The sequence below is a fragment of the Chiloscyllium plagiosum genome, unplaced genomic scaffold, assembly GCF_037043375.1.
Source record: "Chiloscyllium plagiosum isolate Xiang-an unplaced genomic scaffold, Cpla_swu_hap1 HiC_scaffold_15, whole genome shotgun sequence".
Taxonomy (NCBI): domain Eukaryota; kingdom Metazoa; phylum Chordata; class Chondrichthyes; order Orectolobiformes; family Hemiscylliidae; genus Chiloscyllium; species Chiloscyllium plagiosum.
Genome location: NW_028270153.1, coordinates 48,165,588 through 48,192,158, shown reverse-complemented (window position 1 = coordinate 48,192,158; position 26,571 = coordinate 48,165,588). Strand labels below are relative to the sequence as shown.

General features: G+C 40.0%; 2 long non-coding RNA genes across 4 annotated transcripts in view; one reads left to right on the top strand and one right to left on the bottom strand.

Annotated features, from left to right (window-relative positions):
• Positions 1-26,571, top strand: part of LOC148147652 (uncharacterized) — a 287,296-nt gene that overhangs the window by 201,270 nt on the left and 59,455 nt on the right. The window lies entirely within an intron of this gene.
• Positions 1,592-26,571, bottom strand: part of LOC122559904 (uncharacterized) — a 53,492-nt gene continuing 28,512 nt past the window's right edge. The window contains exons 2-4 of the long non-coding RNA XR_015759602.1: positions 11,221-11,306; positions 5,028-5,114; positions 1,592-2,534 (exon numbers count right to left, since the gene is read on the bottom strand). This is a non-coding gene — a long non-coding RNA (uncharacterized LOC122559904). The remainder of the gene's footprint in view (positions 2,535-5,027; positions 5,115-11,220; positions 11,307-26,571) is intronic.

Genomic DNA, 26,571 nt, shown 5'->3' with positions numbered 1-26,571 from the left:
AAGGAATAGGAAATAGTTTCGTAATTTACAGTACAAAAGCAGCATGATGTCACCAACAAGTCAAAGCTGCATTCCAGATAATGAAAACAACTATTTGCCAAAACTGTAGGTTCTTTATTTTACTGTTACCTCTTCATTCATTCTTTTATTCTGTTCTTTTCTCCCCCTTTGTCTCTCTTTCTCACCCTTTTTCCCTTCTTGCTAATGCAGGAATGCAGTCAAAACGTTAAACATTAAGCCTTTGTCAGTGTAGTCTAGAGGTTAGCCTGAGTAGTGTCTGTAAAGTATAGCTGCTGATATATGATCTCTGAGATTCAATCCAACACTGACATTAAAAACAGGTGCTCCTTGCCTAAAGGCAATATGCCAGTCCTCTCGTAATTCTTGTCAACATTTTAATTTACGAAAGATCTAACATGCCAGGTTTCTTGCATTCATTTGGAGTTGAAACATGAAGGAAAAATGTTTGAGCGTTAAAGTATGCTTAATGTAGAAGGTCTGTGTTAACAATAATCCAAAATTCCCTACCTAAGGTTTGCAGCAAGTCAACATGAAGATTCCTCATGACTAACTACATGAGATCTGATTGAATAATTTCTCCAGAAAAAGGGCTTAAGTGCCAAAACACTGAGACTGTTGTTGAAGTTTCAGGAATATATTGAACCATGTGCATGTACTTAACTATGTAATACATGCTAAGAATCTAAAAATAGCCAACTGCTGTTTCAGACTGGGATCCTTTGTCAAGAAGACAGTATCCTTTCTCCTGGCCTGCATAAGCTGTGTAGTCAAGATTATTAAATATAGATTCCACAGTGTTCCTATTAAAACACTAAAGCATTGTGTGAATATTTAGTGTTGGCTTAATTTTAAGTTAACCAAACAGATGACAAAAAATTTTAAATGCTGTGATGGTCACAAGCTGTAAAAGTCTGATGTTGATTATATATATGTATATATATATATATATAGCAGTTTGAATCACTGTGTTAGTCATAACACAGACATTTCACCAAAGTGTTTGTAGAATAGATGCATCTCTGAAGCTTTAGAAATCTGTTCTCCAATGATAAATTGGTTATCATGGCACTGTCTTACAAAACTATATTTACATTGGGAAGATGGCTACCTGATAACTATTTTAATACAAAAGAGATAGCTGATGTTTTGAGAACACTGTATAAACTTTACAAAAATGCCAGCTCCAAGATAAGAATCTACATTCTGTGTAAAAATAGTACATTTCAGAACTGTTTATTTGAATAGACTGAAAGGACAGCCGTGAGTTAAATATATTCAGCTTAATTATAAATGTGAACATTGTTGGATAACAGAGGCACTCTTTCTTTTTCTATATGTTCATCTTAATGTTCAGTCTGTAATTTTCCCCTTGATACCTTTTCACAATAAAGGCTTGTTTGGTAACTAATTGGTTACAATGCTGCATTGTACAACAATAAGACCAGTCTTTTTAGTTTGCAGAGGTAGATTCAAAGCACATTTCAACAAATAATACTGAACATCACATGTTGCTTAGAGATCTGAAATAAAATAAGTGATTTTAACAGAATCAGATCAGTACTGCAGTGAATTCCATGTTAAATCTTTTAATGTGTAAATATATTACAATGGTGTGCACATAACAATATCTGTGCAAGCATGTGGCCCTATTTTGGCCATGTTTTCTCTTTTGCTTTAATCATGATAGCAAGCAAGAAGTTTCAGTCATGTGGGTAAATATAAATACTTTTAAAAATTAAGATTTTGTTTTGTTTTTCAGTTTTTCCTTTCCTAAAGGAAATGGTAGGATTTGGTTTCACTGGTGCTACGCCCAAATGATTATGGCTCATGTATAAATCTTACGCAGGCTGTTAGAGTGTGAGGACATCAGAATCAAATTGGGTTTGTCTTTGTTCAATATGTATGCATGTGTACTTTGATCAGAGGTTACTGGATAGAGATTAATATGAGGTATGCTGGTCACAGATCCACTGAGGCCCTTCTGACTGAAATAATCTAACCCAGAATAGGGATCAAACCGCTAACATTTTCTGGGCCTGAGCAACTTAATGGCAAAGCTCACTAAGCTATGTAAAGAGGTAACTAATAGGGTTATGATTTACAAAAAAAAACTTATCCACTTGCCAACATTGCTGAGATCCAGGATGTGGAGAATGAAATGTTCTGATACTCTAAATTCCATTATTTTGCAAAGGGTTTAATTTGTAGCAGTGTAATCAAGGCACCCAAACCCCAGCAGATTAAACATGTTCATGATCCAGTGTCATTGACAGGAGAGAAGGACAGTTCAAGGGGATGCAACTAGAGAGAAAAGGAAACGTGTATTTATCAAAGATAGATAAATGTGGGTGTGTGGAGTTTCTACATGTCAATTTGTTTCATCAGATTGGATGTAAAATAAGCGACAGAGATGATTAAATCATTAAACTATGTCTCGATTAACTCATTATCTTGCTTTGTTGCATCATTGTAGCTGAAGGCATCAGGCATCTTTTCTGTGGCCTAGACATGTTCTGGAAAAGAAGCCAAAGACTTTATTAATAATAAATGCCATGATAGCAAATGCACAATTCAGCCTTTGTGATTTTAACTTATTAGCTATTAGAAATTTTCCTAGATCTGCAGTGACAATAAAGCATTTAGTCAAGGTTTTCTTAAAATTTTGCTTTCTTTCTTAGGACAAGCCAATCACTTCCTTCTCAGTACTAGTCCCTTCCAAACTGATATCATCGTCCCTAAAATCAAAATGATCTTTGACTCCTAAGTCCTTGCAACAACTATCCTGTATCCAACTTCCATTTACTTTTTAAAGTCCTTGAATGTTGCCTAACCTCCCAAGTGTGTGCTCATCTTTTGTGTAACTCCATGACTGAACCTTGCCAATCAGTTTTCAGCACTTGTACAGCAGGTCACAAATTAAACCTTCTGTAATGGGGGCTGTGATGCATTTTCCTTTCTCATCTTCTGTGGTCTCACTGTAGTAATGAACAAAGACAAGCACGTCATACTTCTTGAATGAGCCTCTCCTTAGTCACACATCAGAACTGAACACCTTCATTTGTATTACCACTGGAATTCCAAAGGGTTTCCTTCACTCCCCTGCCCATCCATACTCACCCACCAATCCCCAACAACACTGGTGGCTGAGTCATAACTCACCCAAACCCCACACATTTCACAAATCTCATTAAACACTGTGCTTCTTCACCTTTCCACAAGTCCCTCCTCCTTCACAATCTTCTTTTAAGCCTGAGGCTCATCTTCCTTTTTTGGCTCAACATTCATTTGTGTCTGATTACAACTCCATGCAATACTGGGGAGTTTTTGATTTCTCCACATTTAAAGACACTATGTATGCAAGCTGACATTAAATTGCAGTTCGTAGTGGATCTAGTTTCTGGAAACAGCTGTACCAGAATAATTCATGCACTGAGCTGAATCAGAGAGACATGCCATTGCACCAGGTATGTTGAAATGTGCATAAAACACTCTTTGTAATTTTATGACTTCCTCCTGGTGGAAACATGCACATAGTTTAAAAATGATATGCAATAAATCATTCACTACACATTTTTCAACTAAATGGCGGAATAATTTAAACTTTTTCAGCATAATCTTTCACTTAAGACACTTATTACAGTATTTGAAAAGTCACATTAGTTTAAAGTTATGTTGTCAATTTTTTGGCCTCCTGTTTTGATGGTAGAATATCTTGCTGACCTATTCATCTACAATCCTTGCTTGCAATCTTATGTGAAATCAGCAAATTATAACTTTGGGCAAGTTTCATGGAGGGTTTCTTTCAAAGACACCTGGCAGGTGTTCTCACACTATCTCGAAGTTCGCCTTATTACCCATGCACTATGCCCCTACAGTGTCACACTAGTCTTCTCCCAACCTCCTTAGTGGGAAGTGCTGGCTGTGGCTGGGAACTCCTGAGGTGACCTGGTGCCAGAGCTCTCTTTACAGTTCAGCTGGGCACTTGCTCAAGGGCTGGTGGTCCACCTCTGCTCTACATGGTTTCTGTCAATTGCCTCAGACATTTCAGACAGAGAAAGGTTGGTGCGTTTTAATGAGGGCACAGGCCTCCTGGTAAATGTGGGGTAATTACACTTGCTCCCCATGGGGCATACCCTGTCTGATGGAGAGCTGAAGAAACAAGCAGTTGAGCTGGAGTTGTCAGATAACTGCTCTGACTACCATGCTAGGAATTGTCGGCATTTAATTTCTATCTGGTGGCTAGGAGAATGGAAAACTTCGTAACACTGAGTTCACAAATTGTAATGATGTGGATGCTAGTATATGAAAATACATGCAAACGTGCCTCTTGCTACTCACAAGCAAGAATCTTGTCTCACCGTTTAACACTTGGTTGTAAAATGGGACTTCTTGCACTCATATTTTGAAATCTCTTACTGCCCATCTCACAACAATTCTCCAACATTCTCGCCAATGCCCACATTGTTTAGGGACTGAGAAGACTTGGCCTTTTGGAACAATCTGATTCATTTAGCAGCTTTTATCTTAGCTTCTTGTTAGCTTAGACAGTAAGTGTCACCAAGCTGATCAATCATAGGAAGCATCAGAGGAAAAAGCTGTTCCTGCCAATATCCAATATTCCCATATTCTCATCTGCAGACATCACTGGATAATAATCAGGGCTGGTGACACAGGTTTATTATACTCCCTTTCTCAACAGGCCTCGGAGATGAATGATAATATTGCCACCAGATAAGATGTGTGCAGCCACAGAGATCAAATATGAGCTTTCATAGCTAATATAAATCAGCATCGCAGTTAAGTATTAGAGCCTTCAGGACAAAAAGCAGACACAAAGAAAGAAACATTTGAGGGAAGGGAACAACAGGATTAGCTGAAAACAGAAAAGAAAACCATTGAAACAGCAGACAGATAAGAACAAGAGAAAGAGGAAAGTTACAAAGGAAAATTGCGGCTGGATTAAAAAAAATCTGCAAATGTGGAGACATAAATAGCAAGTTATAAACCTTCGGCCTGAAACGTTTCCTGCACATGCAAGAATGTGTCGACTGAAATAGCTCTGTTCTGCCTTTGGGTTTGCATGAACAACATACCTGAAAGTAAAAACAAAACCTTAGCAGATTCAATATATAGATCTCTGTGAAATGCAATATCTTATTATTAAATTTAAGTCAAAGTAGATTTAATGTTCAACATGTGTTCAACATATTTTAAAATGTTTATTTTAGTACCAGTTTTTCAGCGGATGTTAGTGATTTTTATTAACAGCTTCACATGGTGTGAGGAATACTGTTATTAAAACTTTTAGTAAATCAATTTGCAATGAATAAATGCTCTAAGAAAAACATTGACCATTTTTGTTATTCTTGAAATTATTGATGTCACATGAGCTCCAAGATCGTAACAAATACTTTCCTGTCACATTTTATGTTTCTTTGCTTTTTTGCGTTTGCCTGCTGCCACCACCACCATCTGACGTTTTCAATATAGCTCTGTAACTAGGCACCAGGTGGTAGCTCATAAAATCTTGGATGACACTGGGTGCAATGTGAGCTGCTTGATGTGAAACAGATCTGTAAATGGATACATAAACCTTTGGACAAAACATGCGCAAGGCTACTTGAATTGGGATACACCAATGGTAGGTGAAATAATTCCACAGAGGCCGGTATCCCATCACCAAGGCACCTTTTATTTACACATGAACAATCCTTGACTATAGAACTGCCCCATACAGTATCAGATACCAGTGTGTCAGTATCTCTGACAATCAACCTTTTTATGTCAGCTAGGCCTCCCCGATTGGACCAGATTAACAGCCCCGTTCAGGGAAATCATACTCTATGAGATCTAGCTGGCTGACTTTGTTACCATCATGACAGTAGGCCATACTTGTGCTCAGAATTAAGATAGGGAAGCATACACTGCATGTACTCTTGCCCATTAATGTATGATGTGGCAAGTAGTATGGCCAGCACACGTTAATACACTGCTGGAGTTTACTAGAACATTTGCCTGAAATAAATAAATAAACAATCCTTGACTATAGAACTGCCCCATTCAGTATCAGATACCAGTGTGTCAGTATCTCTGACAATCAACCTTTTTATGTCAGCTAGGGCTCCCTGTTTGGACCAGATTAACAGCCCCGTTCAGGGAAATCATACTCTATGAGATCTAGCTGGCTGACTTTGTTACCATCATGACAGTAGGCCATATTTGTGCTCAGAATTAAGATAGGGAAGCATACACTGCATGTACTCTTGCCCATTAATGTATGATGTGGCAAGTAGTATGGCCAGCACACGTTAATACACTGCTGGAGTTTACTAGAACATTTGCCTGAAATAAATAATTCAAGGATAATGACATTGGGTGGGCCTTTGGTACAAAGTTATTTTAGCATACTGCTGGGTGGTGGATAAGCTCTCTTCTTGATACACAACCTCTTCCTTACTCTCAAAATTGATCTCAAATTGGTGATAGAAGTTTGTTTTGGTAAACTGCTGGCTTAGCTGGTGAATTGAGCAATTTGCCGGTTTCATTCTTACATGGGGCAAATGTGAAGTGTTCAGGTGGCTGGTGCAATACCAACTTCATGCGTAATGGATAGAAGTAGGCATTAAGATGTGCTCAATTGATGAGAGATCATGGAGTATGGTGGGGGAATATAAGATGTCTTGTGCTGTTGTGCAATGGCATAGTGTGGTGTTGGGAGTATGAGAAGCCATTAGGGAATGAGTGGAGGCTTGGTGGAATAGAGCATTGGGAGTTTGTGAAGGACAATGGGTTATAAAGGTGAGGGCTGGAGGATTTTATTTTATCTTAATGTTTGGCCATAGTACTGAAGACAGACTGTCTCACAATCTGACATCAGCCTCCTGAACTGTTCCTGTGTCACTGATTTTCAGTCCTGTCCTCCCCGCCCTGTACTGAAAATAGGGAATGTTGAAAATGACTACTTTTAAAGTTGGGTTTGTGGGACAAGAATTTTCCAATCCTGTACACCCAGCCTAGGAACAGAAATCAAAACAATATCTTATATTTAAAGTCCCCAAGCTCCTCCCAACTTTAATGGCATTTCTACTCCATACTAGGCCAAACTGAATCTTCTGGTGTCCACACTTCTACCAAAATTCATTTCTGTTAATCTTCTGAGCATATTCAGTAGACCTTCATTAGCAGGACACCTACTGGCAGCTCATTGATTTTTAACTGGAACTACAAGCTTCTTTGACCCAGGGATCTGTCCTCGCTGATCTTCAGCCAACAGATGTCTGGGTACATGGGACAGAATGTCCCATGTGGTGGTTGAATTTGGAATGCAAATTCCTTCTCTATCCTCAGCCTGTCTCATTATTAAGATGTTATGATACAAAGTTTGATGCAAGTTAATGGACATTTTGAATGATTTGTAGCAACCATCCTCCCAGTCATTAATGTTAATGCTGCCATAAGAGTTTCAGAGTAACTTTGAAGTGCTTTCTTTGTCCTCCCCTGGGACATCTGTGAGTTGAAAGAGCAGGACTGGTGAGGGAGATGCTGTTTGGCATTCCAGGAACAGGGATTAATTTTCCCAATTTTTGGCAAGGTATTGTCTTGAGTAAGATTTGCAAGATGTGCCTGGTCTGCAATAGCTCATTGTTGATTTTTCTGCTGCAGTTTTCCACTCCTCGCCTCATAACTGATGCAGCTAGCCCCTTCTGGTGTCTGTCTTGTAAAAGCATGTGGCAGCAGAGGCTGAATGTAAAAACCTCGGGGACTTTGCAATGTTCATGTTGCTCGTGCCATATTTAATTCCTATCTCAATAGCACTGGAAACCGGCATGATGTTTCAGCACTACCCTGTGGAAAAAGTTTAGAAAGGCAAGTTAACGCTATGGTTTGCACACTAGGACCTAGCATGGCTTCACTGGTGGAAAGTAGGGCAGGGTCTTTTTTTCCCTGCTGCCTGACAAAGGTGGCCAAAGTCCCAGACTCAGGCAGCCTAGACTGTGATAGTGGCTCCAAGTCAACACAGTGTTTTGGGTGAAACTTGATGCACAGTAGCATAAAAAGGTCAGGGAAAAAAAAACAGACATTGCTGGAGGAGCTCAGCAGGTCTGGCAGCATCTGTGGAGAGAAATCACAGTTAATGTTACAGGCTGAGGGACTCTTCCTCAGAAGTGTTTTTTTTAATAGCAGAAGACATTTATCGAGCCATAGAGATGTACAACAAGGAAACAGACCCTTCGGTCCAACTAGATATCCTAATCTAGTCTAGTCCCGTTTGTCAGCACTTGGCCCATATCCCTCTAAACCCTTCCTATTCATATACCCATCCAGATGCCTTTTAAATACTGTAATTGTATCAGACTCCAACACATCCTTTGGCAGCTAATTCCATACATGCACCACCCTTTGCATGAAAATGTTGCCCCTCAGGTCCCTTTTAAATCTTTCCCCTCTCACCCTAAACCTTTGCCCTCTAGTTCTCGACTCCCTACCCCAGGGAAAAGACTTTGTCTATTTATCCTATCCATGCCCCTCATGATTTTATAAACGTCTATAAAGTCACCCTTCAGCCTCCAATCCTTCAAAGAAAACAGCCCCAGACTATTCAGCCTCTCCCTATAACTCAAATCCTGCAACCCTGGCAACATCCTTGTAAATTGTTTCTGAAACCGTTCAAGTTTCACAACAACCTTCCTGTAAGAGGGAGACCAGAATTGCACACAATATTCCATAAATGGCCAAAGCAATGTCCTATATAGCCACACCACATTCTCCCAACTCCTATACTCAATGCACTGGCCAATAATGATGTTCTGTGCTCTGCAGGGGTATGAGCCACCATCTTCTCTGCTTTCTCATGTTTACGAGTCACCATTTACTCTAGCTCTGCCAATGCACACACCACTCATTAAGGCTCCAACACAACAAATTCTCATCATTCCATCGCACTGTGCCAATTCATCAGCCCTCAGCCAATTCATCTTCCCAAACTACGAATCCTTCTGTACTTCTTACTGATTCACTGGGGTCAGCTCATCATCATTCCTGCATCACCACTCCCTGCTCTTCCATCCCCTTCCATCATATACAATCCCTCCAGTTGACTCAATGCAGGAATAATTGGCCCAGGTCTCAGCTCCTATAGTTCCCTGAATGACCTGATTCACCATGATCCCCTCCAATACCCCCTGTCCCCACCCACTCTGCCTTCAGATCATTTCAACTGTCTGCTTCCACTTATGTAACATCATCTGACTGTTCTGCCTCTGTTTATTTGTGATTGAAATACCCTTTTGAATATTTGTTACTCTAGACTTGGTGTTTTCCCTGGAGCATTGGAGGCTGAAGGGTGACCTTATAGAGGTTTATAAAATCATGAGGGTCACGGATAGGGCAAATAGACAAGATCTTTTCCCTGTTTTGAAAAACATAGCAGGCCAGGCAGCATCCGAGGAGCAGGAGAATCGATGTTTCGGGCATAAGCCCTTCTTTTCCCTGGGGTGTTACTCTCAACACACGTCTGGCTGGACTCCAATCTTATAACTTGGATAAACCTGAGTCGATCCAAATCTTCAATGGTTACACTTCAACTCACAAAAAAGGTTCTTTCAAACATTAGTCTCATGTTTGCTGACCTTTAATGTCTCCCCGTGTGCAAAGGCCTAATTTTAAAATTCATATTCATATTTACAAATCCCTTTAGAAGGCCTTTGCATATCTAGGCTCCTCTACTTTGGAAATATCCTTGATTTTAATTGGTTTACAACTGGTGAATTTGCTTTTAGTTTCCTTGGCTATAATCTTTGGAATTTGTTTCTAAAACCACTCTGGCTCTTGACCTCTCTCTTTCCTCCTTTAAGACACTCTTCAATGCCTGTGGTTCTGATCAGGTTTTGGTAACCTGCCATAATAGCACTTCATATGGCTGAGCGTAAAACTTTATCAAATGATGTTCCTATGAATGTCTTGGAATGTTTTTCTATGTAAAAGGCCCTAAATAAATTGTCGTGGTTGAATAATTTCTCAATATGAATAATTCCTGGCATTCCAACCTGCTTTATTTGAATCACTGATTATCATATTATGCATACAATATTTAACATTGTGTACCTCTTCCACAAGCTGTTAACGATGAATGTAAACTCCCTGTCTTTATTTTAATCCATTGTAAATATTTATTCAGAGTTATGACATTTTGTGCACAATGAACTTTAGGCCTTTAAGTGATTACAATTACCTTACTCACCCTATGGCCTTTCTAAAAGAATGCAGATGTGTTAAATGAGTTTTAATGAGTTAAAAGTTATGCAATAATTTAAACGACATCCAGTTAAATTTTTAATACATATATTTTCAGTGTAAGCCATCTGGTTTATTTGCAATATTTAAGAGATTATCACCACATTCTCTGATCCTAATTGGTTAAATGCCTGTGATATTTTTCCCTGCAGTCACTGATACTTTCAAACTGTTTGACTTAATTTGATTAACAAAGACCCATCTCATAATGTAATATATTGTAAATTGTAAGTTTTAAAAGGTTTTTTGTTGCTGCAAGCGCCTATTCAGATCCTTTATTTATTATTATTGCTTACATCTGAAAACAGCATGAATTAACCTTTTGCACACGTACACAATGCTTTGAAATTATTCAGTGGTCATATGAAGTGGGTAGTCATTCACAGAATCTCACAAAATATCGACAAAAGTGGGAAATACACAGCAAAGCAATCAATATTTCAACTAAGTATTTTAATTCCTTGCATTAAAAAACGACTCTTCATCACAGCTCTTCTGTGTATTTGCAATATTTGCTGTGGTCTTTTACTTCAAGATGTATCCTACTGTTTCATTTCAACAATAGGGTTCTGTATTGAGAGTATGAACAGAAATGGCAATGTTGAAACCATTATCAGGTGCTATTTACTTGGAAATAACTTGGAAGCATCTGGTAACATTCCAATGATAAAGGTTTGTTTTGGCTCCTCATTATGGAAAACCAGCTAACCCAAACACAGAGCTGATCTGCTGAATGTACAGTTTCAAGTACAGATAATTTGAGAGAAAGAAACACTTGCATTTTGATCTGTTTCCTGATTTGTAAAAGCTTTTGTTTACTGGGTAATGGAAGTGAAAAAAAAATATATATAATAATTTCTGCCTACAAAACAGAAGTGCCTTAAATTTCATGCATCAATGACATACCTCATTTATAATCTTGAATTTCTCCATCTTTTACTCATTCCTGTTTCTTTTCTGAATAGTTCAAGGGCTTTCATTGGAGTTCTGCACTGTAGAATGTTGTCAAGTAACAGCATTGTTTATGAAATTGCTGCCTTCTAGAATTAATCAAAGTTCATTACACAAGATAAGCCACCTTTCTTTTCGGCCTTGCCACATGATGGGAAAAAACCAGATCCAAATGCTAAAATCTTGTGAAATGCTTTCTGCAGGAAACAGATTGGATAACTCCACAGGGACTGAATGCTTTTTCAAATATTAGTGTGTTATTTGGCTGACAAAATCTTGGTTAATCTAGCTCAAGAATTGCAAGCTAGTCCCTTATCAATCATCAAAAGCTAAATGGCAAATGGTCGTTTTTTACAATTGCAGTAGTGGGGTAATGAGAAAGTTAATTTTACATTTAATTTTCAAGATTTTTCCTTTGTTATTGGATTCAGGTTAGTCTGAGTAATCTTTCCTTTGGCTTCCTTTTCCTTTAGTTAGTCACCTATATGAAACTCCTCTGTTCATATTTTTCCAGCACGGAGTGAGGGGTGGTTTCAGCTGTGATGTGTCATAATGAGATATAGAGCATAATTTCATGAAGGGAATTGTTTAACTGAAACTACAGAAAACAGAAATTAAAATTTCTCTTTAAGAAAATAGAACTAGACGGTAGATCCATCACTACTTGAAAATAGCAAAAATAGCTTAACATTTCAAATAAGATTCTGATCATCATGTCTCAGAGGCCCAGGTTTTCTTGGTTGGTACATGCACCATTCCCAGAGGCAGCTAGCCACTTAAATAATCAGCTGCTTCCAATGAAATAAAATTTTAGAGGCTCTGCTGTCTGGAACTCAGAATGTGGAAGTTACACCAGTAAAACAAGTCTTTTTTCATGGCATTTCATTTGGGCAGCTTTCATCCCCCCCCCCCAAAAAAAAATTGATTTACTCATAAAAAAAGCCAAAAAAACTACAAAATATTTCAACCTGAATGTTACAATATTTGTAAGAAAAGTCAGCTTGTTACTTTCATGCTTCACTTGACAATTGTAATAGACGTAATTGATTGTTTTGTGGGATTACGATGTTGTGGCAAAAATGGAGACCTGGATCAAGGAAGGACAGGTCAGGGAGTTAAATATTCCTTGTTTCAAAGCATTCAGGAAAAGTAAGAAAGGGAAGAATAGGAGGGGTGGCTCTACTGGAGGAAGACCATCGTCCAGAAGATTCAAGGACAACATTAATTTGACTAGAGCTGAGGACTAAGAAGAGTGCAATTGCATTGCTCAATGTAATCCATAATCCACCAGCTAGTGTGAAGGATGTATAAGAATAAATCAGCCAGGGAATTACTAAGTGGTGTGAACATCATATAGCAGGTAGAATGGGAACTTTAATTCCTATATATCAACTACGCTAGTAGTAGTGTAAGGGACAACAAGGGACAAATATCCATAGATTGTGTTGAGGAGAATTTCCTACAGCAGAATGTATGCAGTTCAACAGAACAGGAGGCACTGATAGACCTAGATCTTGGGAATGGGGTGGGCCAGGTAAATCAAATGACAGTAGGAAACATTTGAAGCACATCAATCATTGTAACATAAGGTTTGAGATGGTGTTAGAAAATAGCATTGGTCAATCCAGAGTGAGAGTAATTGGCTGGACAAGAGCTGACTTCAATAGGGAAAGACTGTTGTTGGACCACAATGACTGGAACCAAAGATTGGTGGGAGAAACAACAACTGAACAATGGGTTGCATTCAAAGATGAGATATTTTGGACACAGTCAATGTATAGGCACCAAACAGGGAATGGAAAGAGCTTCCTGAACTATGAAGGAGATAGTAATTTAGTTAAATAAATAAAAGTGTGTTTATGACAGCTGTCAAGTACTAAATACAATTAAGAATCAGCTGAATACAGAAGGTTCAGAAGGAAGGTGGAATAGCAGATAAGAAAAGCAAAGAATGAATATGAAAATTGACTGGCAGCTAAAATAAAAAAGAAACTTCAATGTGTTCCACAAGCACATAAATAATAAAGAGTAGTAAAAGGCTGAGCAGGGACCAAAAAAGAATTTACACTTAGAGGCAATAGCTATGGCTGAGGTGTTAAATGAATATTTTGCATCTGCATTTACTAAGGGAGGAGATACTGCCTAGGCCAACACAGTCAGAAACCCAGTCACTAGAAGCTTTTAAAAGTAATAAAGGGAAGGTATTGGATAGGCTGTTGGTACTTAAAGTTGATTAGGCATGGATTATGAATGAGATGCATCCAAGGGTATTGAAGACAGTGAGACTAGAAATTTCAGTAGCATTGGCAATTATCTTTCACCGTTTTCTGGATGTGAGGTGATGCAAGAGATTAGATAATTGGAAAGAATATGCCCTTCATCAAAAAAAAAATGTTTTAAAGATTGGCCCTGCAATTATAGACCAGTCAGTTTAACTTCACTATTGTGAAGCTTTTAGAAACAATTATTTGCGATAGAACAAATGCTCAATTTGAAAAATATGGACTGATTTGAAAGAATTGGCACGGCTTTTATGAGAAAATTGTGGCTAACTAACTGGCTGGAGTTTGAAGAGGTAGCATCGAGGGTTGCTTACAGATAGCTGTTGATGTGGTGTGCATGGACTTCCAAAAGACATGCCACATAGTTCCACACAACAGACGTGTGAGGAAAGCTGGAGGTCATGAAAGAAAAGGACAGTAGCAATACAGATACAAAATTGACTAAAGGATAGGAAATAGAGAGTAATTGTTAATGTTTCAGACTGAAAAAATATTTTAGTGGAGTTCCCCAGGGGTCAATATTTTGACCTTTGCTTTTTCTCGTATATTATGATCTGGCTGTTGGCATATGGGAGATAATTTCAAAGTTTGCAGTAAACACAAAATTGGGAGAATTGTAAACTGTGAAGAAGACAGTGTAGAACTTCAAAAAGACATTAACATAGTGGAGTGGGCAGATAGTTGACAGATAATGAACAATGTGGAGAACTGTGATATGATGCACTTTGGTACAAAGAACATGAAGAGATAATACAGATCGAAAGGTATTACTCCACAGAGAGACCTGGATATATTTGTACATAAGACGTTAAAGATAGCAGACCAGATAGAGAATAAAGCAGATTTCATTCTAGGCTTCATAAATAGGAGCTTAAAGTATAAGAGCAGGTGATTATAGAGTCATACAGCATGGAATCAGAACCTTTGGTCCAACTCGTCCATGCTGACCACATTTCCCAAAATAAAATAGTCACATTTGCCTGCATTTGGCCTAAATCCCACTAAACCTTTCCTATACCTGCATTTGCCTGCATTTGGCCTAAATCCCACTAAACCAATTCTGTGACTTTCACCTTGGTTATGGAGAGAGATAGGTGCGCACAACAAGGTAGATTTTATAATTGGGGGAAGGGAAATTACGATGCTGTAAGGCAGGATTTGAGGTGCATACGTTGGGAGCATAGGCTGTCAGGGAAGGATGTGGTGGAAATGTGGAACTTTTTCAAAGAGCAGATACGACGTGTCCATGATATGTATGTACCTATCAGGCAGGAAAGAAATGGTCGTGTGAGGGAGCCTTGGTTGACGAGAGAGGTTGAATGTCTGGTAAAGAGGAAGAAGGAGGCTTACATAAGGTTGAGGAAACAGGATTCAGACAGAGCAGTGGAGGGATACAGGATAGCCAGAAGGGACCTGAAGAAAGGGATTAGGAGAGCTAAGAGAGGGCATGAAAAATCGTTGGCGGATAGGATCAAGGATAACCCCAAGGCATTTTATGCGTATGTGAGAAACCTGAGAATGACGAGAACGAGGGTAGGTCCGATCAAGGACAGTAGTGGGAGACTGTGTATTGAGTTGGAAGAGATAGGAGAGGTCTTGAACAAGTACTTCTCTTCAGTATTTACGAACGAGAGGGACCGTATTGTAGAAGAGGAGAGTGTGAAATGGACTGGTAAGCTAGAAGAGATACCTGTTAGGAAGGAAGATGTGTTGGACATTTTGAACAACTTGAGGATAGACAAGTCCCCCGGGCCTGACGGGATATATCCTAGGATTATGTGGGAAGCAAGAGAGGAAATTGCAGTACCGTTGGCAATGATCTTCTCGTCTTCACTGGCAACGGGGGTGGTACCAGGGGACTGGAGAGTAGCGAATGTTGTGCCCCTGTTCAAAAAAGGGAATAGGGATAATCCCGGGAATTACAGGCCTGTTAGTCTTACTTCTGTGGTAGGCAAAGTAATGGAAAGGGTACTGAGGGATAGGATTTATGAGTATCTGGAAAGACACTGCTTGATTAGGGACAGCCAGCACGGATTTGTGAAGGGTAGGTCTTGCCTTACAAGTCTTATTGAATTCTTCGAGGAGGTGACCAAGCATGTGGATGAGGGAAGAGCAGTGGATGTAGTGTACATGGATTTTAGTAAGGCATTTGATAAGGTTCCCCATGGTAGGCTTATGCGGAAAGTCAGGAGGCATGGGATAGAGGGAAATTTGGCCAATTGGATAGAAAACTGGCTAACCGGTCGAAGGCAGAGAGTGGTGGTAGATGGTAAATATTCAGCCTGGAGCCCAGTTACAAGTGGAGTTCCGCAGGGATCAGTTCTGGGTCCTCTGCTGTTTGTAATTTTTATTAATGACTTAGATGAGGGAGTCGAAGGGTGGGTCAGTAAATTTGCAGATGATACGAAGATAGGTGGAGTTGTGGACAGTGAGGAGGGCAGTTGTCGGCTGCAGAGGGACTTAGATATGATGCAGAGCTGGGCTGAGGAGTGGCAGATGGAGTTCAACCCTGCCAAGTGTGAGGTTGTCCATTTTGGAAGAACAAATAAGAATGCGGAATACAGGGTTAATGGTAGGGTTCTTAGTCAGGTGGAGGAACAGAGGGATCTTGGGGTCTATGTACATAGATCTTTGAAGGTTGCCACTCAGGTGGATAGAGTTTGTAAGAAGGCCTATGGAGTATTATCGTTCATTAGCAGAGGGATTGAATTCAAGAGTCGTGAAGTGATGTTGCAGCTGTACAGGACTTTGGTTAGGCCACAGTTGGAGTACTGTGTGCAGTTCTGGTCGCCTCACTTTAGGAAAGATGTGGAAGCTTTGGAGAGGGTGCAGAGAAGATTTACCAGGATGTTGCCTGGAATGGAGAGGAAGTCGTACGAGGATAGGTTGAGAGTTCTCGGCCTTTTCTCGTTGGAACGGCGAAGGATGAGGGGTGACTTGATAGAGGTTTATAAGATGATCAGAGGAATAGATAGAGTAGACAGTCAGAAACTTTTTCCCCGGGTACAACAGAGTGTTACAAGGGGACATAAATTTAAGGTGAAGGGTGGAAGGTATAGGGGAGATGTCAGGGGTGGGTTCTTTACCCAGAGTGGTGGGGGCATGGAATGCGCTGCCCGTGGGAGTGGTAGAGTCGGAATCATTGGCGACCTTTAAGCGGCATTTGGATAGGTACATGGATGGGTACTTAATCTAGGTTAGAAGTTCGGCACAACATCGTGGGCCGAAGGGCCTGTTCTGTGCTGTATTGTTCTATGTTCTATGTTCTATGTTCTATACATGTACCTATGATGAACTTGTATAAGTCACTGGTTAGATCTCATCTGGAGTGTTGTGTACAGTACCACATTGTAAAAGGGATGCTAATGCATTGGACAGAATCCAAACGAGGTTTATGAGAATGAATCCAGAGATGCGATACTTCAGTTATGAGGTAAGATTGGAGATGCTGGAATATTTCCCTTGAAGAGGAGAAGGCTAAGAAGAGATTTGATTAAAGTTTTCAAAATCATAAGACGCTTGATAGAATGGATAAGGAGAATCTCTTTGCCCTCAGCAGTGGACTGAGAACCAGAGGGCCCAGTTTCAAAAGGCTGCATCTATGTTTTTGCCTGTGTTTCAGTTGCATTAAGTGTTTTGGAGAATTTGTTTCCAAGAGATCTAATGGGCTTTATCATGTAACTTACCAAACTCACCTCGTTAACTACTTATCCAACCCTGCGGTTCACCTGATTTTCATCTGATTCTAGCACCATCTTACCATGTATAATTCCAAGAGAACATGTGACTGCCAGAATATTCTAGAATTGAGCAGCATCCCTGGTGCCAGCACTATATTTAAAAGGCTCTTGTGTACCTGGACAAACACTGTTGGCATGCAACTGCCCTGTGTGGTTCCTGACATTTGCTGTGGATATGGCAGCGATGGGAGATTGGCAACCCCTCCTTATGGACACAGATATGGAGGTATTGCTGGATTGTTCCCTAGCTACTGGAGTCAGCCCTCTGGATTGGAAAATTAAGTATGTCACTCCAAGTTTTAAGAAGAGTGGAAGAGAAAAGAATGGATAATTATAGATCAGTTAGCCTAACGTCACTGGTGGGGAAATTATTGGAGTCTATATTAAAAGAGAAGGTGATTGAACACCACCTTGAAAGTTTTTTGATTAATCAGGGAGAGCCAACATGGATTCATAATAGGTAGATCATGCCTCATTGAATTTTATGGAGAAGTGACTAAGGATGGGGACAAGAAAATGTTGTTTACATGGACTTACAGAAGACATTTGATAAAGTCCTGCATAAGTGACTGTTAACTAAGATAGAAGCCCATGCAGATCTGATCTCCAGCATCTACAGTCCTCACTTTCTCCTAGAAGCCCATGGAACTGAGAGAAAATTACTGATATGTCTGGGAAATTGGTTGAGTGACAGGTGACAGATTGTAGGGATAGTGGGTACGTACTCATATTGGCGGGATGTGACCAGTGGTGTCCCATAAGGATCTGTGTTAGGGCCTCAGTAATTCACATTATTTATTAACTGCTTAGATATTAGCATGGAAAATCATATATCCAAATTTGCTGATGATACAAAGTTAGGGGGCATTATAGACAGTATAGATAATAGCACAAAATTACAAAGGGATATTGATACATTAGATGAATGGGCAAAACCCTGCCACATAAAGTTCAATGTAAGTGTGAGGTTATCTATTTTGCACTGGAAAAGGACAGATCAGGGTACTTTCCAGACGGTGTGAAGTTAAATACAATAGAGTCCAAAGTGACTTCAAGGTTCAGGTGCATAATTCTTTAAAATGTCATGAACAGATGCAGAAAGTAATCAAAAAAGCTAACAGAAAGCTGGCCTTTTTATCAAGAGGACTAGAGTACAGAGGTAATTCTGCTGCTATACAAAACCATGACTGGAGCCCATTTGGAGTACTGTGAGCAGATCTGAGCACCATATGTTTGGAAGGATATATTGGACATAGAGGGAGTGCAACATAAGTTTACAAGAATCACACCTGGTCTTCAGAAGTTAAGCTATGAGAAGACATTACACAAATTATGGTTGCTTTCACTAGAATTTAGAAGGTTAAGGGGTGATTTGATCAAAGTCTTCAAGCTATTAAGAGGAAAAGACAAACTAGATAAACTATTTTCACTGCTTGGAGATTCCCAAACTAATGGGCAAAGTCTAAACTTTAGGGCCAGACCATTCAGAAGAGATGTTAGGGAGCACTGGTACACAAAAAGGGTGATAGAGGTTTGGAACCCTCTTCCACAAGTGGCAGTGGATGCTAGATCAGATTTTAATTTTAGATTTGAAATAGATTTTTTTTATTAAGCAAAGGCATTAAGGGATATAGGCCAAAGGCAGATTTATGGAGATAGATCACCGATTAACCATGACTGAACAGATATTAAATGATTGAACAGACTGTAGGAGGCTGAATGATCCACTCCTTTTCCTATGTTCCTAAAATTAGGTTAATAGATAGGGAGGAAATAATAAATGTTAAAGAAGCACTATGCATTAATTAAATCCTACATAAATAAGTGCATTCCTGAGACAGTCATAGCGTTTCTCTCTATGCTCCACTACTTGTGCACTGAAACCTCAAAAATGCAATTAAAAGAGATAATAATTGCTATTATACATTTGCACACAAGTCCACGTTGAATTAATTAAAATTGAATAAGATGGGATAAAATAGTTTGGCCACTAATTTTCATATGTTTCTGTTATATACTGCACATTATATTCCAGTCTTCTAGGCTGCCAAATTGTTTGCTGCGGTTAACAAGTTGATAATATCTGGAAGCCCTTTGGTTACAATTTGATACTGCTAGCTCCTGCTAGCTCTTATCCAAAAGCAAAATCACATCCACCACATATGCTTTCTTGGTTGCTTTGTGAGTTTATCAGATGAGCAACAGAATTATAACAAACAGAAAGATCCCATAGTTGGTCAAGGTGGCAAAGGGCAACTGGCAACCATAGTATATCGCAGAACATTGTCAATGGCTTCAGGAAAGAAAGAAAATAGAGAATATTTTCAGAAAACAATAACAGTTTGAGAAGGAAAAAAGATTATTACCCACATAATCTATTGCAGAAATAGTTAGACTAACAAGTTTTTGGAAGCCAGGGATACCTGCAGATCTCTGCAATTTCTAGAAGTTTCCAATGTGACTGCAACAGCTGAATTTTCATTCACTTTGTCCGAATGAGATGCTGGAATAGTGGTGGGGCAGAATTAGGAATGCTTTAGATCTATACCATTTGTTCATGATTCCAGTCTGAACCCAATGTTAGTATGGCTGGTACATCTGGTCAGTTGAGGTACCTCAGCTGATACATATGTCCTGATACCACCATTGAACTCCAACTCAGGCAATACAGTCCCACTCTTCAATAAACGTGGGAGAAAATGTGATTAGCATGCAATCAGAATGACCTGTTTTCTTAGAAGCTGATTCAACTCTTCATGAGGTGGTGAACACCCAAGGCCAATGACTCTTCCCTGGGCAGTGAGAAGCACAAGATTGTCAAGGCATGGATGCAGTGTGTACCAATGATGTTCACAAAGCCGTATACTTGCTTGATGCCAATCATATGCCCTCCAATGCATGTTGCAATAAACACAATGTTGGAAGAGGCCACTAAGTACAATCACAGTATTTTTGGGCAGATCCTAATAGAGCCAGTTCAAAGCTGCTGCATGTTTTTTGAAGAAAGAGTAAAACAAATCCTCATCCTCCACCTCCATATCTCAGCAATCTCTTATAGCAGTGCATCGCAGATTACCTTGCTAAGAGTGCAAGAGATCTATTGGTTCTTGTTAAAAATTGAGTGAAAGGATTTTAATAAAATGGATCAGCACATACAAATTCACAATCACTTCCATCTAGAAGGACAAGGGCAGCAGAACACCATCACTTGCAGGTTCCAGTCCAAGTCACTCACCATCCTGACTTGGAAATACAGTGTTTTCCTTCTGTGTCTACCTATACCAATAGACTATAACAATTCAAGGAGGCAGTTCATACCACCTTCTTAATGACATCTAGCTGTTAGATGCCAGCTCAGCCAATGATGCCCACTTGCCATGAATGAATCATTTTTAAAATTGCAGCAAGGTAAGCACACACTGAAAAAGTTTCTTTAAGGTTACGCTTTTGTATATAATTGCAACATTCTTTCCAATATATATATGATCACATTTCGCTCATACTTTCTTAGCATTTCTTATCGGCAGGTGCTGGTCTCAACAGCTGCTAGGTTTGGGGGAAGCTTTGTTCAACCATTAGAAACACTAGATGGCAATGTCAGAGGTCAGACTGGTGATACAGCCAGTCAAAATATATTGTTACTGATGGTTATCATTGCCAAGCACTTGATACTAATTTTTGTACATATATCAACTCCAATTTAATTTCTTCAATTAAAAGTATTGGCAATAGTTTAATATCAAATATGATGTCTACATTACAAAATTTGCAAAGAAAACTGAGTTTTAATCCTTCATCCCATTTTATCCGACTTATTGACAGCTCAAACAGTCAGTAACGAACAGGCTGGAGAGTAGAAAGGGTCAGATTGCCAGGATACATGCTTCTTGCCACTCCCCAAATTCTAACCTGGATTGGTGAAGCTCAATCCAGGAGACTTCCCTGAGCAAAAAGCTTCTGGGCTTGCACTAACACGCTTTGGTTTAGTCCTTGTCACTTAAAGTAAGAATTTTGTCTTATTTTGCCTTGTTCTGGATGCTGTTGTAATTCTTTTACTGAAAGTGCAAGGGTAAAATCACACAACTGCTGGGGGCCTACTACAAATACAGAAAACAAATAATTTGAAGCTCAAATTTGTCAATTCCTACATATTTGAAAGGTCTGCTGTGCCCATGGATAGTCTAGAACGCAGTTAAAATGATGAATGAGTAAGATGGAGCAGTGCTGAAAGCAAGGCCACTGCTCAAACTCTGTTTAGGGAAGTGATATAAACCCAAAAAAAGTCGATGTTATCGTTTCTGTCAGCAGACTCCTGAGGTGAATTAGAGAACAATTGAAGCTCTTTTGTGTTTATTTTTGTCATCCATATTTCTTGATGTGCAAACTTATGGAATACCAACAGGAAATGGGACGGATGTAAGAACAAAATTAGAAATGACAATAAATTTAAATCTGAAACATTAATCTGTATTTTCTCTTTTGCAGTTTGTGTAAGTGCTGTGTATTTTTCTGCTTTCATTCCATCTTTCCATTTTATATAGTCCTTTCTTTAAACTTTAATTGAATAGATTTGTTGACTAGTATTCAGCTTGAAAAGTATCGGTTTAAGTGGACAGTTTTAGCGGAACTGTTTCACAGACATAGTACTCAACTAGTGCTGCAGCTAATCTATTATTGGATTAGCTGACATGCAAATACAGCTCAAAAAATTGGTCAGTAGACTTTGCAGAACTTCCTGCTTGTGCAATAGAATTTATACAGCATCGTACTTCATTTCTACATTTTCTTATTATCCAGTTTGATGACTTCATGGTGGATGTCACTGACAGGAGATTTTTACATGTTGGAAAGTATGTACTTTAAAGGCTTCTCTGCATGAGGATTTTTTTTTGTTTTGATAGTATCTTGCTTACCACAATTCTCTATTTCCTCTGCCAGTCTTTCCCTTCACCACCTGACGTCTTCAAACATAACTGTTACAGTTTCAAATAATCTCAAGAGCATAAACAATAAAAAGGAAGCCATGTATTTCCTGCTGTTGACAATTTATGAAGGAACCATGTCTTCTTAATGTCCTAAGGATGTGCCTATAAGAATTTGTTTCTGAGTGACCCCAGGGTATGCCTACTCACAGCCATGGGATCATGTAGATTGAAAGAGATGGCTCACATTGCATGTTCACAAAGCAACTCTGGATTTAATATCACCCCTGCCCTTTGAAAAGAGCTCGCTTACTTACTAAGTATTGTCACATGAGATCTGGTAGTAATCAGAATAAAGGTCAGGTCTTTGATACAACATTTTTAATGACCCCAAAGCATCCCAAAATGATTAAGAACCAATGATGTGGCCACTGTTGCGTTGTACCATGACAGAAAAACTGCACACAGGAAGATCCCACAAGCAGTAATACCATGATTGGCTTTAGTTTGATTATAAATATTATGCAATGCACCAGGAAAATGCAACAGTTCTTCTTCAAGTTGTACCATAGATTATATGATTCTATGATCTTTTGAAACATCTAAAAGGGTCGACTGCACCTTAGTTCAGCCTTTCAGCAGCAAGTCAGCACATCTGACAGTGTGCTCTCAGTAGAACAAAGAGCAAAGAACAAAGAAAATTTACAGCCCAGGAACAGGCCCTTCGGCCCTCTAAGCCTGAGCCAATCCAAATGTACTGTCTAAACCTGTTGGTCAATTCCTAAGCATCTATATCCCTCTGCTCCCCACCTACTCATGCATTTGTCCAGACGTATCTTAAATGAATCTACTGTGCCTGCCCCTATCACCTCTGCTGGCAACGCATTCCAAACGTCCACCACCCTCTGTGTGAGGTACTTACTGCGTGTATCCCCCTTAAACTTTCCACCTCTCATCTTGAAAGCGTGACCTCTCGTTATTGAATCCTTCACCCTGGGAAAAAGCTTGTCTCTATCCACCCTGTCTATACTCTTCATAATTTTGTAAACCTCAATCAGGTCCCCTCTCAGTCTCCTTTTTTCTCATGAAAATAAACCTAACCTACTCAAACTTTCTTCATAGCTAGCACCTTCCATACCAAGCAACATCCTCGAAAACCTTCTCTCCACTCTCTCTAAAGTGTCCACATCCTTTTGGTAATGTGGCGACCAGAACTGTACACAGTATTCTAAATGTGGCTGAACCAATGTCTTGTACAATTTTAACATGACTTGCCAGCTCTTATACTCAATGCCCCGTCCAATGAAGGCAAGCAAACTATATGCCTTCTTGACCACTCTATCCACCTGTGCAGCAACCTTCAGGGTACAATGGACCTGCACTCCCAGATCTCTCTGCCCATCAACTTTTCCCAAGGCTCTTCCATTCATTGTATAATTCGCTCGAGAATTAGACTTGCCTAAATGCATCACCTCACATTTTTCTGGATTGAAAACCACCTGCCACTTTTCCGCCCAACTCTCCAGTCTATCTATATCCTCCTGTATTCTTTGACAGTCCCTTATGCTTTCTGCTACTCCACCAATCTCCATGTCATCTGCAAATTTGCTGATCATACCAACAGTGCCCTCTTCCAGATCATTTATGTATATTACAAGCAACATTGGCCCCAACACTGACTCCTGTGGAACACCACTGGTCACCTTTCTCCATTTCGAGAAACTCCCTTCAACTACTACTCTCTGTCTCCTGTTGCTCAGCCAGTTCTTTATCCACCCAGCTAGAACACCCTGCACACCATGTGACTTCACTTTCTCCATTAGTCTACAATGGGGAACCTTATCAAATGCCTTACTAAAGTCCATGAATATGACATCAATAGCCCTTCCTTCATCTATCAACTTGGTCACTTCCTCGAAGAACTCTATTAAGTTGGTAAGGCACGATCTCCCCTGCACAAAACTGTGTTGCCGATCACTGATAAGCCCATTCTTTTCTAAATATAAATAGATCCTATCCCTCAGTATCTTCTCTCGCAACTTTTCCACCACTAATGTCAGGCTCACTGGTCTGTAGTTACCCGGAATATCCCTACTACCCTTCTTGTACAGGGGGACAGCATGAGCAACCCTCCAGTCCTCCGGCACATCATCTGTGTTTAAGGGTGCCACAAAGATATCTGTCAGGGCCCCAGCTATTTCCTCTCTTGCCTCCCTCAGGAACCTGGGATAGATCCCATCCGGTCCTGGGGATTTGTCCACCTTAATAAACTTTAGCCTACCCAACACATCTTCTGTACTTATGTCAATGTGATCCAGAATCTCAAGATTCATCATGTTCCTCTCCTCAGTGAACACTGATGCAAAGTAATCATTTAGAATCTCACTCATTCGCTCAGGTTTGGCACACAGCCTTCCTTCGTTATCCTTCAGTGGACCAATCCTTTCTCTAGTTACCCGCTTGCTTCCTATATAAAAATAAAATGCTTTGAGATTCTCCTTAATTCTGCTCACTAAAACTATTTCATGACCCCTTTTAGCTTGCTTGATTCCTTGTTTAAGACTTGTCCTGCTCTTCTGATATTATTCCAAGGCCCACTCTGTTCTTAGCTGCCTAGACCTTATGTATGCTTCCCTTTTCCTCTTGGCTAGCCATACAATTTCTCCTGTCATCCATGGTTCATGAATCTTGCCCTTCCTTTCCTTTGCCTTCAACAGGACATGGTCACTTGGCCACTTGGAGTGATCAGGGTCAGTATCATTTCAGGCTGGGGAGTTGACCACTGTCAGACCGGCAGGTCCAGTGCAACCCGTCTGAGGATTGGCAGATACGTCATTCAGAAAGTTGCACTGAGATCAGCTCAGGCTTCAGTCACCTATCAGTCAGGGTTGTCAAGGTCAGTCAGAGGGTGGGCACACTCTGTCCTGGGGTGGGGTGGGGGGGGCATTGTCAGCTCAGTGAAAACCAAAGAGGGTTATCAGGAATCATTCTGTGGTAGAAAGGTTGGGAGTCAATTCAGGGGATTGGAGTCAGCAAGCTGGAAGACCGAAGCAACGATATTCACGAAGGTGGACATATATGGAGGAGGAGACGATAGTGAATTGGATGACATGGGTGACTGTGGGAGGGAGGTTCATCAATGGTCACTACCCACCCCAGCTTCATCTGGGAGACAGTGCAGCACAATGACTAAGCTGTAAGTCTGGGCCTCACGGGGTAATGTTGGGAGATGAAGTCATAATTCGAAAAGCTGTGTGCACTTGTTAGGAGTGTCAGGAAGAAAGGGGGCATAGAGGTGCAGGGAGAGCACTTGATTACTTGGCTGAGCCTGCAACTCTTGGTGTCAAGAACAACCTGTATGGCCTTCCATTCCCATGTGAGTCGTAAATATGTAATGGAAATAGAAAATGGCTGCAAAGACAATCGGATTGGGTGAAGAAAGTGCTTTCTTTCTGTCTGAACATGCAGGGCCTATATGTTAGTGGTGTGAGACCCTTCAAGAGAAAATTGCATTAAGCAGGCACTTTCAGAGTACAGATTAAAGACTTTTGTAATTATAGTCTACATTTGAAATACATGCAATTTCCAACTGTGGGGATACAAATTCTGATCTCAAACATTCTTGACCATGTGGAGAGAGAAACAGAGTTAAAATTGCAACACTGGTATGATTCTTCTTCGGTTAAGAATGTAAGAAATAGGAACAGCAATAGGCCATTTGACACCTCTGCTCTGCTGTTCAATAGGATCATGGCTCATTCGACATTTCTCATGTCCACTTTCCTACCCTTTGCCCTTAACCCTTGATTCCCCTACTAATCGAGAATCGAATGATCTCTGCCTTAAATATATACAAGGACTCTGCATCCTTAGCTTTCAGTGACAAAGAATTCTAAATATTCACAAACCTCTCAGAGAATTTCCTCCTCATCTCCATCTTAAATTGGTACCCATTTATTCTGAGCCCTCTGGTCCTAAACTCTTTAATGAGGAGACACATCATCTCAGCATTTATCAAGTCAAACCCCTTAAGAATTTGATATGTTTCAATGAGATCACCTCTCGGTCTTTGGAACTCCAGTGAGAAGAGTCCCAACCTATTAAACCTTTGCTCATGAGTCAGCCCCTCCATACCAAGGATTATCAGAGTGAACATTCTCTCAACTGCCACCAATCAAATAATATCTTTCCTTAAATAGAGGGACCTTACTGCAGATGTTCTCTCACCAACACGATGAGCAGTTGCAATTTAATTAAGGGCTGCACGGTGGCTCAATAGTTAGCACTGCTGCCTCACATCACCAGGTCACCCAGGTTCGATTCCAGCCTCAAGTGACTGTCTGTGTGGTGTTTGCATGTTCT